The following is a 12843-nucleotide window of genomic DNA, read 5'->3' on the forward strand; positions in this document are numbered from 1 at the left end:
CTAGAAGTTTTTTGGTGGAGTTTTTTGGATCTTCAATGTAGAGTATCATATCATCAGCAAATAATGATAGTTTAACTTCTTCCTTTCCTATCTTTATTGCTTTAATTTCTTTCTCTTGTCTAATTGCTGTGGCTAATGTTTCCAGAACTATATTGAAGAGAAGTGGCGATAGTGGGCATCCTTGTCTTGTTCCTGATTTTAACATGAAGGTTTTCAGTTTTTGGCCATTCAATATGATGTTGGCTGATGGTTTTTCATAAATAGCCTTTATTAAATTGAGGTATAGACCATCTATTCCAATTTTTTGCAGGGTTTTTATCATGAATGGGTGTTGAATTTTATCAAATGCTTTTTCTGCATCTATTGAGAGGATCATATGGTTTTTGTCCTTGACTTTGTTAATATAATGTATTACATTCACTGACTTTCGTATGTTGAACCACCCTTGCATCTCTGGAATAAATCCGACTTGGTCATGATGGATGATCTTCTTAATAATCCTCTGTATTCTGTTTGCTAGTATCTTATTAAGGATTTTTGCATCTATATTCATTAAGGAGATTGGTCTGTAGTTCTCCTTTTTGGTTGTATCTTTCTCTGGTTTGGGAATCAGAGTGATACTTGCTTCCAGGAATGAATTTGGAAGTATAGCTTCTCTTTCAATTTCATTGAAAAGTTTGAAGAGTAATGGTAGTAGTTCTTCTCTAAATGTCTTGTAAAATTCAGCAGTGAATCCATCAGGGCCTGGGCTTTTCTTTGTTGGTAAGTTTTTAATTACATTTTCAATTTCACTGATTGTGATTGGGGTGTTTAAAATGTTTTTATCTTCTTCGTTCAACTTTGGTAATTCATAAGTATCTAGAAATCTGTCCATTTCTTCTGTGTTTTCCATTTTATTAGAGTACAGGTTCTCAAAGTAGGTGTTCATGATCCTCTGGATTTCTTTCGGATCTGTTGTGACTTCGCCTTTTTCATTCCTAATTGCATGGATCTGAGCCTTTTCTTTCCTTTTTTTGATAAGATTAGCTAAGGGTTTGTCAATTTTATTTATTCTTTCAAAAAACCAGCTCTTTGTTTCATTTATTTTTTGTATCGTTTTCTTAATTTCAATTGCATTGATTTCTGCTCGGATCTTTATAATTTCCTCTCTTGTTCGAGCTTTGGGTTTTTCTTGCTCTTGTTTTTCTAGGAGTCTAAGTTTCATCGTTAAGTTGTTTATTTGAGCCCGCTCTGTTTTCCTAGTGTGGGCATTCAATGTTATGAATTTTCCACGTAGAACTGCTTTCATTGTGTCCCAAAGATTCCTGTATGTTGTATTGGCATTCTCATTTATTTGTAAAAACTGTCTAATTTCTTCTTTAATTTCCTCTGTAATCCATTGATTGTTTAGGAGAGTGTTGTTCAGTTTCCATGTGCTTGTGAAGTTTCTATAGTTTCTTGTGCTATTGATGTCTAGTTTGATTGCACTATGATCTGATAATAAACAGGGGATGACTTCAATTTTTTTGCATTTATTTAGACCTGTTTTGTGAGCCAGTATGTGGTCTATTTTGGAGAATGATCCATGTGCAGCCGAAAAGAATGTATATTCTGGTTTTTGGGGGTGGAATACTCTATAAACATCTATTAAGTCCATGTGTTCCAAAGCTTGGTTCAGTTCTATTATTTCATTGTTGATTTTCTGCCTAGTAGATCTGTCAATTTGTGATAGTGGGGTATTTAAATCCCCCACTACAATTGTATTAGTGCTTATTTGGTTTTTCATGTTACTTAATATTTGTTTTATATAGTTGGGGGCATTTATATTTGGTGCATATATGTTTATGATTGTCAGCTCTTCCTCTTGAATTGTTCCCTTTACAAGGATGTAGTGTCCTTCTTTGTCTCTCTTAATGAGTTTTGGTTTGAAATTTACTTTATCTGAGAATAAGATTGCTACCCCTGCTTTTTTCTGGACTCCTGACGCATGGAGAATTGTTTTCCATCCTTTCACTTTCAGTCTATGGACTTCCTTTTGCACTAGGTGTGTTTCTTGTATACAACATATTGTTGGATTTTGCTTCTTAATCCATTCTGCCAATCTGTTTCTCTTGATTGGTGAATTGAGGCCATTAACATTGATGGTTACAACTGATATATTTTGACTTATTCTTGTCATGTTTTTGTCCATTTGTTGACTCTTTTTACTTTTTCTCCCATCTCCTTTTAGTTTCTTGCCTTGCCTATTTGATTTGGTCTGTTGGGCCTCATGTTATTGTGAATTTCGTTGTCCTTTTCTAGGATATTGTTTAGAATTCCTTGCAGTGCTGGTTTGGTGTTCATGAAATTTCTCAGGTGCTCTTTGTCGTGGATATATCTTATTTCCCCATCTATTTTGAAAGAGAGTTTTGCAGGATACATCAATCTAGGTTTGAGGTTATTTTCTTTTAGGACTTGGAATACCTCACTCCAGGCTCTCCTTGACCTAAGGGTTTGTGTTGAAAACTGCTGTGATTCATGTGATTTGTTCCTTTTCTCTTACTGCTTGTAGTATTTTGTTTTTCTGTTGGATTTCTGGAATCTTGATTATTATATGTCTAGGTGTAGATTTTTTTTTATCGTGGCTAGTTGGGGTTCTATATGCCTCACTTATCTGTATGTCTAATTCTTCACTTCTGTTTGGGAAGTTTTCTGTCATTAATTCTTTGAAGAGCTTTTTTATGTCATTTGCCTTTTTACCTGATTTTTCATGAATTCCTATCAGTCTTGTTATTTTTCTCTGTATCGTCTAGGAGTTGTTGGATTGATTTTTCATGATCCTTTACTGTTTTTAAGAGACCTCTTTTTTCAAGGTCACTGACTACGATCCTATCTTCTATATCTGAAGTTCTATCTTCGCAATCTTTTCTTCTGTTGCATACACTTTCAATAGAGTTTTTAATCTCCTGGATATCTGTTTGAATCTGTTTTATGGATTCCATTTCTTTCCTCTGTTGGGCTTTCATTGTTTCCATTTCTTTCTTATGCTGAATCCTCATGGCTTCCATCATGGTCTTGAGCTCATCTATTTTTTTGTCAGTTTCTGCTCTAGAGTCTTGAATCATGACTTCCATTTTTCTCATCATCTCTCTGGTTAACTGGGAAATTATTTCTGATTTGAATTTTTCTAGAGCCTGATTGATCTGTTTTGTTACCTCCTGTGATATGGGTCCAGGGTGTCCTGTTGGTTCACTATCAGACTTTTCATCCTCATTTGTCCTACTACTTGCCATTGGTGAACTGGAAATCTGTTTTTTTGTCTTGCTTAAGTGTTTTCTCATTTTTATTTTTATTGTTGGGTTGTCCTTTAATTTCTGGGTATTACTTAAATCTTCTTAATGTAGTTGCATTTTAGCTTTTGAGTTTCTAATGACTCATAGACATGCTCATTTTCATAATATCAGAGAAAACAACTCTTTAAATCAATCACAACCCTTTATCCCAATTGATACATTCAGCAGCCCAATAGGATCATGCACAGCTTGCAAACTGACCACTTGTGGTAGTCACTAAGGTATCACCTTTAACTCATGTGAATTAAATTAATTTCAAGAAGCAGCCCATTGTATGTTTGCAGTGAATATGCTTTTCAATATAGCATCTTTACCATTTAGGATGGGGGGTTAGACTTAGAATGAGAGGATTAGATAAGTGAAAGAATTAGAGCAGATTTCAAGTGAATCCAGAGGATGTAGAATTACCTTACTATCTTTACAAAGCTATTAACTTCAGGGGGGATAGAGAGAGTGCAGGAATAAGGACAAGAATATATCCCCTTAACAATAAGAGGTGCTTGCCTTCCCTTGAAGGTACAGAGCCATGAGTGAGGTAAAATGACTGGAGAAAAGAACATAAAGAGAAACCCCTCCTAAAAAGAAAAAATAATAAAAGAAGAAGTCTGAGTTAGGGCAGGAGCCAGAATAAAAAGGGAGATGAGGGGTAATATGGTGGAGCAAGATACTGAGTTGGAGAGAGAGGACAGAAAAAAGAAAGAAATTTTAGGGTGGAATGAGGAAAAGAAAAAAGAGAGAAAGAAAAAAAAAGAATTTGAAGGGCCTTTTTCAGACTGTCTCTGTTCTCATATTATACCACATGTACAGCCATATGCAGAACCAAATCACCTGCTCTCAGCTAGCCAATGGCAGTTCCCCATGACTGAGACTGAACACAGTCCACAAGGCCTGACTTGAGTTTCCCTACCCTCAGGGTTGAACTCCACTCAGTTCTTTTACAGGTTTCCCCTGCCCTTTCTTTAAAGATGTTCAAAGTTGGGAGCTCAGAAAACTACCCTTCATGAGAACCTATGCCTCTGCAGAGTTGGTCTAAGGACTGGCCCAATCAGGAGTCTACATCAATTTTAACAGATAGTTTTACGGGTTTTATTTCTCTGGGTTCGAGATTGCTTGAGCTCTTCCTGCCTTGAGGGTTTGTATTGAGAAGTCTGTTGTGATTCTGATAGGGTTTGTATGTGATTTGTATCTTTTCTGTAACTGTCCAGTTTTGTTCTTTTGTTGGGTTTCTGGAATCTTAAGTTTTATATGCCTACATGTAGCTTCTTTTTTATCATGGCTAGTTGGAATCCTATATGCCTCACTTATCTGTACGTCAAATTCTTTTCCTCTTTTCCTCTGCTTGGGAGGTTTTCTGTTCTTACTTTTTTTTTTCTTTTTGTACCTGAAATTAAGCTTGGCACCTTGCACTTATGAAGCAGATGGTAGAACTACTGAGCTAAATCCCTGGTCACTCTGCCAATAGTTTTGTGAATAGATTTTTTTATGTCATTTGCACTCTCTCCCTGTTTCTTCATTGACTCCAATCAGTCTTACATTATTCTTCTTTGCATCATCTAGCAGCTGCTGGATTGATTTTTTTGTGGTCCCTTACTATTATTAAGAAATTTTTCTTTTCCTGATCAATAATTGCAATCCTGTCTTCTATTTTTGATATTCTGTCCTCACATTAGCTCATTCTACTGCATAAACTATCAATGGAGTTTTCAATATCCTAGATATCTTTTTGCACCTTTTATGAATTCCATTTTTTTCCTATGCTGGGATTCCATTATGTTCCGCAGCTCCTATTTTTTTTATCTGGGTCTGCTCTAGAGTTATTAATCATATTTTGCACCATGGAAACAATCTCTTCTGTTATCTCATTATTTCTTTTATCATTATTTCCATATCCTCTTTCATTTTCAGTTCAGAAAGTATGGGTGGTTGAATATAAGACTGTTCCATCTCATTGCCTTTTGGGGTTGCCTTAGTTGATGTGGAATTTGGGTTTTGAGACTTGTTTGCATGTCTTCTCAGTTCACCAGATGAAACCTGCTGCACCTTTGATGACCCAAATATTTGCTCACCCAGTGGTCTTCAGTTCTCTGAAAGCCACCAAGAGACCTTTTCTCTGCTATTCACCCCTGTGTCAATTCCTGGGTTTAGAATGGTGGCCTTCAAGATCCCTGCTCTGTCCTGTTGTCTGGGTGGGGTTTTGGCTCCGTCTTGTGCACACTTGGTATAGAATCTGGATGGACCTCTTGTTTTTGCTTGTGTGCCTATGCAGCTCTTTTCTAGGCAGAGTTTGAGGAGTAGTGGCGTTAGTTTTTCTCTAAATTTCTTGTAGAATTCAGCAGTGAATATGACAAGACCTGGGCTTTTCTTTATTAATAAATTTTAAATTACTTCTTAATTTTCATTGACTGATATTGGATGATTTAGAATTTTATATCTTCTTGATTTAGCTTTTGTAATTCATATGTATCTAGGAATCTGTCCATTTTTTTGCATTTTTCATGTTATTAGAGTACTACTTCTTGAAGTAGATATTGACAGTCTTCTAAACTTCTGCATAATATGTTTCATCCTTTGTGTTCCTAATTACATAGATTTAAGACTTTTTTGATAAGGTTGTTACTTATGGTTTGTGTTTAGATGTCCTTTCCAAAGCCTCATGCAGATGAGGTGGGGCTTTCTTTTTTAGAAGTAGTAGAATCTGGAATTTGGGATGCTGGGGTTAAAGTTGTGTGATTACTAAAGCACTATGATTGGTTTGACACCATCCTAAGCCTGGTAGTTTAAATAAGATAAAAAGGCAGAAATATTCTGTTAAACTCTGACTTTTTTGCCTTTGTTACCTTGTGCATGCCATGTTCTAACTCTTTTATGAGGTCTGTTTGCCATCCCTGTCTTGTAGCCAGCTGTGAAATAAAACCCCTGAGCTGTAAGCCAATTGTCTCAGCATTGAAAGGTAGCTATCACAGTTGACTAAGGATTTATTTCATCTAATCTTTCAAAGAAGCAACTCTCCAGTTCATTGGAAATTGTTTGGTACTGTTTTCTTAGTCTCAATTGCACTAATTTCCATTCCATTTTAATTTCCTCCCTAGTCCACCCTTTGTGTATAGCTTATTCATTTTCCAGAAGCTTGAGGTTCAACATTAGGTCTTTCATTTGAGGTAACTCAGTTTTTCTGATGTGGAAATTCACCACTACATAAATTTCCCTCATAGGACTGCTTTCATTGCATCCTATATGTTCTGCATTGTTGCATTATCATTATTGTTTAATTGTAGAAATTTTATAGTTTCTTCTTAATTTCATCAGAGACCCATTGGTTGTTCAGGAGGGTGTTACTTAATTTCCATGTGTTTATGGAGTATTTGTGGTTTCTTTGGCATCAATTTCCAATTTTAATGCACTATAAGCTGATAAACTGCATAGGGTAATTTCAATTATTTTGCATTTACTTAAGCTTGTTCTATGACCTAGTGTGTGGTCTATTTTGGAGAATATCCCATGTACAGCTGAGACGAATGTGTATTCTGTTGTTGGGTGGAACACTCTGTAGATACCTACTAAGTCCATTTGTTCCAAGTTTGATTCAGCTCTGATATTTCTTTATTGATTTTTTGTCTAATTGATTTGTCTATTTGTGAGAGTTGAGTATTGAGGTCCTGCATTTGTAAATGTATGACTGATTACGTGATTTTTTATATACAATAGTGTTTTTTTATATAGCTGTATACACTGGTATTTGGTGCATCTATATTTATGATTGGTTTCTCTTCTTCTTGAATTGTTCCATTAACAATTAGTAATCTTCCTTATCTCTTTTGATCAATATTGGCTAGAAATCCAGTTTTTCTGCAAATAGATTAGGTATCCCTGCTTTATTCTGGATTCCTGTCATGTGGATTATGGTTTCCATCTTTGACTTTCAGTCTTTCATTTTTTTAACTGTTTGGTTAAATGTTTTTCTTCTGTGTAACATATTCTTAGGTGTTTTTACTTGATCTATTTTGCCAACCTTTTTTTTGTGAATTGAGACTGTTCAAATTGATAGCTATAACTGATACATATTGAGTTATCCTTGTCATATTATTTTCTTTATGTTGGTTCCATTTTTTTCTCTCTGTTTAAATGCTTGCTTTGCCTGGTGGATTCATTTTATTGTGATTCATGGAATTGTTGAATTTGTTTTCTTTTTCTAGACTATCCTTCAGAAATTTTGTTGTGCTGGTTTGATTGTCATTGAGTGCTTCAGGTGTTATTTATCATGAAAGTATATTTTTTTCTCTATCAATTTGAAAAATTATTTTTCAGGGTATGTAAGTCTGAGTTGTTTTCTTGCTCTGCTTGACTTGAGAATTTGTGTTAAGAAGTTTCGTGTGTTTTTCTTGGGTTTTCCTTTATATGTGATATACTTCTTTTCAATAACAGCTTTTTTTGTTTTGTTTTGTTTTTTTGTTTGTTTGTTTTGCTTTTTTGGTACTGGGGAGCTAACTCGGGTCCTTGCACTTACAAGGCAGGCAGAGGAACCACTGAGCTAAGTCACCGGCCCTCTAAAAGCTTTTAATATACTGTTCTTGTCCTGGTTTTCTAGAGTCTTGACTATTACGTGCCTTGGTGTAGGCTTTTCTGATCATGACTAATTGGAGATTTCAATGATTCATTTAAATTCAAATTCTTTTCTATGTATTACTTCTATGAATAAATTTATTATGTCCTTGTGCTATCTCCTCATTTTTTATTACCTCCTGTCAATCATGTCTTATCTTTACATCCTCCAGAAGCTGTTGGATTGAGTTTTTGTGGACACATGCTATTTTTAGGAAGTCTTTCATTTGATGATTCCTAGTAGCAAACCTGTCTTCTAGGTCTGATAGTCTGTCCTCACATTGTTTCTGCTGCATATGCTTTCAATAGAATTTTTAATCTCCTTGATGTCAGTTTGAATTTGTTACCTATGTTGGGCACTCATGGTTCCATCACTTTCCTAAGCTCCTCTATTTTTAAATCTCTACTGTAGTTTCATTAATCATGTCCTTCATTATGGTCATTATCTCTTTAGTTATCTGTGAAATTATTCCTGATTTGCTTTTTTCTAGAGCCTTATTCACCTAGTTTGTTACCTCCACTACTAAAATTTCAGAAAGTTCAGCTGTCTAGCTTTTGATTCCTTCTACATAAATACCCTCTTGATTTGCCTTAGATAAGCTGGATGTCTGGGATTTCATCTTGCTCTTGTATTTTCTCAGTTTTTATTTTTAAAAATTTATTTCTGCTTTGATGCTTGTAAATTGCTTCATTACTAGTGTTGAAAGCTCCTTAGGAAATGACTACTTTTCAGAGATATTGTCTAGGTATAGCTGACTTTGGCTTTTTAATCTATACCGAGATCCTCTTTCAATTTATTAGGGAGGAGAGATTGCTGCCTATTTGGCTTACTTCCCAGTTATTTGCTATTGGACCATGATATTGTTTATGACTGTCAGACCAGTAGTTCTGCCATGCAAGGTACAACAACAGATCACAACAGTTATGTCACCTTGACTAAAGTAGTACAATAACTAATACTAATAGTATCAAGCACAATCTAGAAAATTACAAACTGTGGGAATAATTGCCTCCTTTAACCATAGGTATAATATTTTTTTAGTTATATAACAAACCCTAAAAAAAGTCAGAAAATGATGTAGAGTAAATATTCCATTAATAGTGCAATTTTACCCTCATGGAAGAAAACTTAAAAGGGATGTGAGGAAAAAAATAGAGAAATGAAAAAAGAAAAGGAAATTGGAAGCAAGGCTGAAGGACAAAGGAAGATTACTTAAACTTTCAGAAAATGGTGAATAAGACTGAAGGGAAATAAAGAAAGGTATAACACAAACTAAACTAAAAGCTAAAAATAATGTTCATATTAATGAAAAAACAAAAACAAATCATATGCCTTCTGTCTAGATGTCCTCCCATAGCTTCATGAAGTCATAGGTAGCGCTTTTCAGAGGTGGCTGGCTCTAGAGGATGTGATACTGGGATTTATTCATGGTGCAGTGCTAGGGTTAAGGGCACCAGGATTAACAGCATGAGTGCTATCGCACTATAAGAGCAGGTAGTTTGGATAAGACATAAGGGACAGAAAGAGACTTGTCTTGTCACTTGCTTGTTTTTTTTTTTTGTCTTCTGCCTGCTATGAACTGTTTCCCCTTTGCGATTCTCCTCTGCCAACTACTGTGAGCTAAATAAACTTTTCCTCCCTTAACTCATGAGTGTTGGGTATTTTGTCTCAGCAATGAGAAAAGTAACTAAGACAGAATTTGGTACCAGAGAAGTTGGGTCATTGTTGGGACTGTACCTGATCATATGGTTTAGGAGCCTTTGGAACTTGCTTTTGAGAAGAGTTTGAAAAGGATTAGAAATCTCAGCTGAAAAAGTATCACTGGAATGCTCAAGGATGTACTTGATGGGAAATTCTGGTAGAGCTCAGAAGAACAAAGTGTTGATAGAAATGCTACTAGTAATGACCCAGCTCAGTATGTTTCTGCTGGGAAGGGCTGCACTGGCTGTTGGACTGAAGAACATGTGTGTTATGCCTTGTTGGAAAATTTGTCTACATTTTTCTCATCTCTAGAGACTTTGCCTAAGACTGAGACTAAGGATATCAGACTAATTATTCTTGCAGAAACAGTTTCAAGGCAGTCCGATGTTGAATTGTTGGCATGGCTATTTTTGGGTGCTTTTAGTCAGATTTATGTTAAGAATCAAGAGCAAAGTGCTGAGTAGAATGATTTAAAATATTTTGAGTTTGGCCAGGCGTGGTGGCGCATGCCTGTAATCCCAGCACTCAGGAGGCTGAGGCAGGGGGATCACTGGGAGTTCAATACCAGCCTGGGCTACATGGTGAGTACCAGGTCAGTCTCAACTACATAGTGAGACCCTGTCTCAAAAAACAAAAAACAAAAACAAAAACAAATTATTTTGAGTTTGTCCAGAAAGTAATTTCCAGCAAAGATATAGACTGCAAAGATAAAGAATAGGAGAAACTGGTCACTGAAAAGACTAGCAAGAAAAAAAAAACCAAGTATTTCAGAAAAAGGCAACAGAAATGATGAACTGAGGACACCACAAGCAGCAGGATTCCACCTTTTTTGTTTGTTTGGTTGTTTTTTTTTTTTTTTTTTTTTTTTTTGGTACCTGAGATCAAACATTGGACCTTGCACTTGCAAGGTAGGCAGTGGATCTACTGAGCTAAATCCCCAGCCCAGAACTCCACTTTTTAAAGCCTCAATATTGCAAAAACAAAAGACTTTGCTTTCATAACAGAGCCCCAGAGCACCATGTTCCAGAATGGCAGCAGCCTAGGGAGTTGTTTCTTGGGATTTGGTTCATAGGCACTCACTCCTACAGCCAAGATTTAAGGAAGCCTGGCTATTACTCCAGCTGGCAAGAGACCTTGGTATCATTCAGGTGGTGCTGGTTTTAGGTATGTGCAGAATGTAAGAGTTGTGGGGTTCAGGAAAGCTTCCACCTAGATTTCAAAAGAAGGCTGGGGAGGCCACATAGTGTGTGTGCCTGTGAGAGGGTAATGTGTGAAGCTGTGAGTGTGAAGCCAAAGGTGCAGTGGAAAACCCAGAAGTTTGGAGAGACCAGGAAAGAGGATTGTCTGAGGAAAACTTCAAGGAGGGAGCACAGCCTGCCAAAGAGAGAAGCCATGGGAGCTAAAATCAGCAGAAGTGTCATAGGGGTAGAGCTACCCAAGCCCTTTGGAGTTGACATCTTGCCATAGATTATCAGGGATGGTGGACATGGAACTATGGGACTTAATGCATGCCCTGCTGAATTTTAGACTTGCTTTGTTCCTATCCCTTTCTATCCCCCTATTTGTACTTTTTATAATTGAAATGTCTATCTTGTCTATTGAATGTTGTGTTTAACTTTCTTTTCATTTGTACAGGAGCTCACAGCTAAGAGTTTGCCTTAAATCTCAGAAGAGACTTTGGAGTTGGGCTTTTCAGCAATGCTGAAACTGTTAGGACTTTGGCAACTCGTAGAGATGGACAAAATGCCTTTTGCACAAAGGGATATACATGAGTTTTTGTGAGGCCAGTGGTGGAATGTTATGGCTTATGTGTAGATGTGCTCCCAAAGCCTCATCAAATCATAGATGGAGCTTTTTAGAAGTGGCTGTATCTAGAGTATGTGATGCTGGGATTAAGGAAGTGAGTACTACTTGCCCTTACTGGATGATATAAGGGATAAATGAAGCTTGTCTTGTCACTTGCTTGCTCTTGCTGTTTTCAGCCTGCCCTAAACTGTTTCTCCTCTGTGATAGTCCTCTGCCTTGGAGCCAGCCAACTATGAACTGAGACCTTTACAAACTGTAAACTAAATAAATCTTTCATTTCTTAACTCATGGATGTTGGATACTTTGTCTCATTGATAGAAGAGTAATGATGACAACAAACAATCAAGGAAAAAATAAAAACAAAGAGAGAAAAGATTTCTCTGTGATTTCAAGCTTGTTTTTATGTTCTGGAGTCTACAGTTTGGTTGTATTGTTCAAATCTGGGAATGTCTCCACTGTCACTGGTAGACAAAGGAGGCACACTGAGCCCAGATCCAGGCTGGATGATACCAGAAAGCCTGCAGTAGGATTAGGGTGGGGTTCTGAATAATCCTAGCAAGCCTTCAGGAGGAATAGGGTAGGGTGCTCTCAACTCCACAGAAGTTAAGGTTAATCGTGAACACTGGTTGTCATGTTGGGGGCTGTGTTGTTCAACCTACAACACCCTGGGTGTCTCTTTCCAACCTGGCATTGGCTTACTGACCGTAGTTGTGTCCCACGGTTGTGCCTCGCCCAGTCCCCGGGAGCCCTCAAAGGAAGCCAACTCAGGGCTGCTCCTAGTCCTGGATTCAGTTGACCCCTCCCAAAAATGGCATCAGGCCAAGCACTCTCTCCAGGGGATGATTGGACTGGAGTCACCAGCTATTGTAGTTCATAGTATCCACTGCTTCATTCCACTGTTGCATTTCTCTGTGGAGTCACCTGCTATCATTCTATCTCTGTAGACTTGAGCCTCCTCTCTCATGCTGCAAGCCAGGAGTTGGGAGAAAGTGCAATTAGCCACCTCTTTCTTCTGCATTGAGGTGTCTCTTTACTTTCTGTGTGGGCTTCAATTCTTTCAGATCCTTCCTGGGTCTCAGGGATTTACCTCCCTCATCTTTTCTTCCACACATTGTTACATTCCAGTCTGAATTCCAAATCTTGGAGAAGCTGATTTGCTACTGTTTACTGCTCCACCATCTTCTTGGAAGCCCTGCTCTTATCTTTGATTCTTAATTTCAATCCACTGTGGTAGTTGAACATATTTTGTATGACTTCAATCTTAAAATTTTGCTTTAAAATCTATCAAAGCTTGTTATTGCCTCACATATAGTATATTCTAGAGGATACGAGCACTTGAAAAAATATGTACTGTTTTTATTTGGTGGAGTGCTCTATATATGTTAGGTCTAGTTGGTGCATTACATTGCTCATACTTTTTAATAT

Source organism: Fukomys damarensis, unplaced genomic scaffold (assembly GCF_012274545.1).
Source record: "Fukomys damarensis isolate Sample0158 unplaced genomic scaffold, DMR_v1.0_HiC HiC_scaffold_39, whole genome shotgun sequence".
In the NCBI taxonomy this organism is placed as follows: Eukaryota; Metazoa; Chordata; class Mammalia; order Rodentia; family Bathyergidae; genus Fukomys; species Fukomys damarensis.